General features: G+C 40.4%; 1 protein-coding gene across 2 annotated transcripts in view; it reads left to right on the forward strand.

Annotated features, from left to right (window-relative positions):
* The first annotated feature begins 1,760 nt into the window (after positions 1-1,760).
* Positions 1,761-5,846, forward strand: part of TMCC1 (transmembrane and coiled-coil domain family 1) — a 112,210-nt gene continuing 108,124 nt past the window's right edge. Inside the window, exon 1 of one of the 2 annotated variants that reach the window (XM_004692358.2) lies at positions 1,761-2,000. The gene's annotated coding sequence lies outside the window, so the exon portion shown is untranslated. The remainder of the gene's footprint in view (positions 2,001-5,846) is intronic. The other variant, XM_012732169.1, reaches the window with a different exon arrangement.

The following is a 5,846-nucleotide window of genomic DNA, read 5'->3' on the forward strand; positions in this document are numbered from 1 at the left end:
CACACCCTAGCCTGTACCCCAGCTCTGTATGTATAAGTAAATAAATCTTTAAAAAAAGAAAAAAGAAAAAAAAAAGATTTATTTATTCATACAGAACTGGGGTACAGGCCAGAGATGTGGAGAGTGGGAAGATTCACCAGGGACAGAGTGGGGAGCAGAACAGGCAGATTGACGAAGTACACTGCTGAGGGGAGAGTGGGCTGGTCAGGAGAGGTCTGCCATGCCATGTGGATCTCCTCCGGGGCAGGCAGGGATCGAACTCATGTGGAAGTGGCTTAAGCTTCTTAGTGCAGTGCTTTAACTCGCTGCACCACCAGGGAGGGCCCCAGTTTTAAGGTTTTTGATATTTCTTGTGCTTGATGTCTGTTGAGCTTCTTGTGTCTGTGGCTTTTCATTAAAATTGGAAACTTTTTCATTAACATTTTTTCATATTCCTCCCACCCCTTGAGGCCTCCTGAGGTTGTTGCAACTCACTGATGCTCTGCCTTGTATTCTGGGTTTCTTTTTATAGAGTTTCTATCATTAAGTCTTTGTATTTAATGCTTTTTTTTCTCCTATATTATCTTGTCTGTTGTTAATTCCATGCAGTGCATTTTATGTCAGTCTACTATATATTCTGTAATTTGTGGTTGGACAGAATATAGTGATGTGACAGGTGTCAGGATAATGCTGCTTTCGTTTGCTGCCAAGATTACTAGTTTTTTAAAAGAAGATTTATTTATGCATATAAGAACTGCAGCGTAGGCCAGAGGTGTGGGGTGTGAGAGAATTCACCAGAGACAGAGCGGGGAGCAGAACAGGTGGATCTACTGAAATACATAAAGGGGAACAGGCTGTGAGCCCAGAGAGGTCTGCTGTCCTCTCTGTGGGTCAGCTTCCTGGCTGAACTCAGGCCTCTGCAGTTATCATACTAAGACTTAACTCCTAGGCCACCAGGGAGGCCCTAAGCCCTAATTCTGTAAGGTATCTAACATGTGCACAGAGCCAAATTACCTTGATGGCTCTTCGTTTCCATATTTATTTTTTTCCAGACCTACATACATTTTTTTGCTTGATCATTTTATGTTTTGTTGATGTAGACACCTGCATTAGTATTTGTGTAAATACTTGTTTTATACTTGTATGTAGCCTGTTTACCAGACTACCTAATATTATTTGTTTTTGGTTGTGTTATGTATCTATCATCTTGCTATGAAAAACACAAAGTAGATTTTTGTATTTGTTTCCAATACCAGTTACTTCTTATTGGTTCTGTGATTAGAACTTGTATTCCTGTTGAAGTAAACCTGATTGCTGCTGTCATCACTAACTCTGGGGCCTGCTGACCTAGGTCATTCGTATTATCTCTACGTTACCTTTTTTTTTTTTAAAGTTTTATTTATTTATGCATACAGAATTGGGGTACAAGCCAGAGGTGCAGGGGCGGTGAGAGTGTTCACCAGAGACAGAGTGGGGAGCAGAGCAGGCAGATTGATGAAGTACACTGCTGAGAGGAGCAGTGGGCAGATCAGGAGAGGTCTGCCATGCCATGTGGATCAGCTCTGGGACTGGGGATCAAACTCGCACTGAAGCAGCTGTGGTTAGCTTGCATTGCTACATCCTAACCTGTTACACCACCTGGGAGGGGGCCCCCATGTTACCTTTTAATGTTCACCAATGTCAACTTGAAAAAATTGCAAAGTAACAACTGGTAATTATTAGCCAATCTTTTGCATTCAGTGGCATTTCTCCTTTTCTTGTTCTCTGTTCTAGCAGGTATTGCTCTCTGGAGAAGACATACCAACAGTTAGCACTGTCTTCAGATGCTGACACTTGGTGAACAGCTGCTCCTGGTCCACAAGATTTAGAAGACACAGTGTCCTTCCAGACTGGGTCTTTTGGTATGGATCTTCTATTTCTATGTCTTTTAAAGAGAACTTTTTGGGGAACATTTTGGATTACAACTGTTCATCTTCATCTATGCAAAGAAATGAAAGCTATTGTGCTGGGATTTTGAGGAGGTATGTCTTTTTCCTTCTATTGAAAAACTGCATCACATAGGCACTCAAAATGTATAAAATAATGATATAATGATTGTTTCCTTGATAGAACTCATTTCTTTATCATTCACTGGTTCCATCTTCCATCCTCTTTCTTGTCTAGCAGTTGTCATAGATCAGTAAGAACTTTTATAGAAATTGATTTACCAAGATGTATAAGTTGAAGGGATACATCTTTGTGTTTATAAGCTTCCCTCACCCATCACAAAAGCTCTAGTGCAGTTCCCAGTATAAAGTCGTCGTTCTCCATCCTTTGCCTTCCTTTTCCTCTCCCTACTCCCCTCCGTCCTCTAAGCACTGTTTTTCTCTGAGTCTGAGTTGTTTATGTTGTGATCTGTTAGTTTGTTTGCTTTGATTATTTATATTCCATGTATAAGAGAAACCGCTGGTGTGTTATTTGCATTTTTTGAATTTGTAAAGAACCTCCATACCATTTGCCTAGGGGCTACACCAATTTATATTCAAAATTCAAATCTACAGTGGCTGGGAGATCCCTTTTTGCCACTCCCTTGCCAACACATACTGTTTCATCTTTTTGATAGGTGCTATTCTCACAGGTTTGGTGTGATATCTCATTGTGCGTTTCCCTAATAATAAGTGAATTAGAGCATTTTTTTTCCTGTGCCTGTTAGGTATCTATTTATAGTCTTTTTTTTTTACATTAAAAAAATAAAGGTTTATTAGGAAAAGGAGAAAGCAAAAGAGAGGCACCTGCACAGTCAGAGGTGGGCAGGAGAGCTGCCTCTTGCCAGTGCAGAGATTGCACACATGGTGTCTGTGCATATTCATTGGAAGGTAGAGTAAAACTTCTGTACAGTTTTTGATAGGGTTGTTTACTTTTTTTGTTGAGTTGTATTAGTTCTGTATACATCCTAAATATTAAGGCTATGACAGGTATATGATGTACAAATATCTTCTCAGTCAGTAAATTTTCTCTTGGGGGTAATTTTTTTGCTGTACAGAAGTTTTGTAGTTTCACACAGCCCATTTACTTATTTTTGCTTTTGTTTTCCTTGCCATTGGAATTTCCTTGCCAATGGTAAGGATGGTGCTTATCTTTCAATGTCTTAGAAGTATATGTGCATATAAATCACCTGCTGTTGTTGTTAGGATTCATTCAGTCCCCTAGACATGAATTTGTATGTCTGAAGTAGAATCCATTTCTTTCTTTTTTTTAAAAAAAGATATACTTATTTAGGGGTATAGGCCAGAGGTGTGTGTGTTGGGAATGGTCGTGAGAGGATTCACCAGAGAGACTGTGAAGCAGAACAGGCAGATCTACTGAAATACACTGCTAAAGGGAGCAGCGGGGTGGGTCAAGGAGAGGCGTCCTGAGCCCTGTGGGGTAGCTCTCTGGTCAGGGTCTAATTGCAGTGGCTGCTGATAGCTTTGTAGTGCTGACACCTAACCCCTTGTGCCACAGGAAGGCTCCCTGGAACCCATTTCTAATAAGTTCTCAGGTGATACTGGTAAGTTGATTCTTTGTAGTGTTACAGGGCAGGGAGCAGGGAGTGGGTACCACTGAACCCCCGAACCTGCCTGCTCTAAAAAGGTTCTACCATCCACTGCATCAAGACAAAACATATAAGACCTTTAATGGAAAGGAACTTGAATACAATTAGTGTCAATACAGAAAAGACAAAAAATATAGTTTCTAAATCAAACACCCAAAGTTACCCATCCATTCATGAGTAAAAGTCTAATCAAAAGGGATTGACCCAAAGCCGAAGCAAGGCCTGAAAGCCTGCCACAAGTCTAAAGTACCTTCTGGTGAGACCCGTAAAAAAGAGGCAGGTAAGTCTGGGAGGAAAATCAAAATCAAAATAAATGCTGCCATTGTTAACCTCCCCACGGGTCTCTCACCCAAGTCTGTTTCAACCAGTCCAGGGCCAAGAAACAAGAGAAAGTTTCTTCACTGTCTGTCTGCTCCATGTGCCTCACTCAGGCCTCCTTCTGGCTCCATCCTGCTTCCTTTCTCTTCAGTCTCCTCTCCAGATTCTTCCCCTCACTGCTCAGCTCCACCCTCCTTTTGGGTGGGCAGGGAACCTGGAACCTCCCCTTTTTCTGGGGGTCACCCTGTTACAATGAAATTTCTGCTTTTACACTGAATGAAATGGGAAGTCTTTGGAGAGTTTTGCACAGTTGATATAACATCAACTGTTATATTATTAATGTTTTGATATTTTCACTCTGGTTGCTGTGTTTGTAATAGACTGATGTGGGTTGGGCAAGGACAAAAGAAGGAATACCAGTTAGGAAACTATTATTGGAGTAAAATGAAAGAAGGTGGCAGTTTGTACTTGGGTATAGCAGTGAATGTGGTAACACATGACTGATCCTGAGTATACTTCTCGAATAGAGTCAGCTGATTTTTGTGGGTAGATTGAAGCATGCTGTGAATGAAAGGAAGGAGTCAGTGATCACACAAAGGTTTTTGTTCTTCAATTCCTAGAGGGATGCCATTGCCATTAACTTAGATGGGGAATACTGATAGAGGAATAAGTTTGGCAGGGTGAAAGAAGAGTCCAGGTTTGGACATAACATTATAGACAACTACTAGCCTTAGTAGAGATGTTGAGTTGGTAGTTGAGTTTATGAATCTGGAATTCAGGAGAGAGGATCTGTTAGAGGTAACAGACTGTACTTAAAGCCATGGATCTGGATAAGATTGAGAGATAGAAGGAAGAAATTGTTAAAGAACTGTTAATTTGGATAAGATTGAGAGATAGAAGGAAGAAATTGTTAAAGAACTGTTAATTTGGAGTAGAAACAGTTTGAGAAACCGTTGGCTGTCAGCTACTCTTCTTCCTTGGCTGTAGGGGACTGCAAGCCTCTCTGGATACAGATATTTTGGACTGTCACATGTATATATTTTTGTAAGAACCTTCTTAGCCTCCTATTTATTCTTAAGTGGAAGCATTCAGTCTTTGTAGCTTCCCCAGCCAGATGGACTTGGGCAAATCACCTGAGAGGACAGGTTATGGTTAAATTCGACTTAGTTTTGGCATTTACAGAAGACCTCTTTTCCTTCATTTGTTTATGAAAGTGCTTAGTAGGTGCTTTAATTTGTGTTTGGCTCTGTCACAGGTGCTAAAGGTTCAGTGATAACTTTCTGCCCAATGGAGCTTATGTTCTACAGGAAATGAAATAGCAAAATGGGACCAAGACTTGTTAGTGATCTTATGCTGGTTTTCTTAATTCATGTGGGCTTATGAAAGAACACAAAGAGGGCTTTTGTGAGCTAAACTCTTTTCTGATAATTAAGACAATGCTCAAATATTATGGAGAATATAGAAAATAAAACAATTTTTAACAGCCTTGATTGTGAAGAGATTAAGATATGTGAAGTTTTTACTTTTTAAATTCTTAGATTCCATAAATGGTATTATATGGGATTGATACCATTGCAATTCAAGTTGCAGATATTTGAGCATTGATACAATCCTTTTTGGAATTTTTAGAAATACCTACTTTGATCTACTTTAAAGTTATCTTTTGTATAAGTCTAAAAACAAATATATATTTTTTAAAGATATATTTATTTATTTGTACAGAACTGGGGTACAAGCCAGAGATGCGGAGGGTGAGAGGATTCACCAGCGACAGAGTGGGAAGCAAAACAGACAGATCGATGAAGTACACTGTTGAGTGGAGCAGTGGTTGAGACAGGAGAGGTCTGCCTCGCCATGTGGTCACCTCTGGAGCAGGCGAGGCAGGCGGGAATCGAACTCATGCAGAAGTGGCTTAAGCTTCTTTGTGCCGTGCTTTAACCCACTGCGCCACCAGGGAGGGCCCAAAACAAATATT

This window comes from Condylura cristata, unplaced genomic scaffold (genome assembly GCF_000260355.1).
Source record: "Condylura cristata isolate star-nosed mole 26May11 unplaced genomic scaffold, ConCri1.0 scaffold00033, whole genome shotgun sequence".
In the NCBI taxonomy this organism is placed as follows: domain Eukaryota; kingdom Metazoa; phylum Chordata; class Mammalia; order Eulipotyphla; family Talpidae; genus Condylura; species Condylura cristata.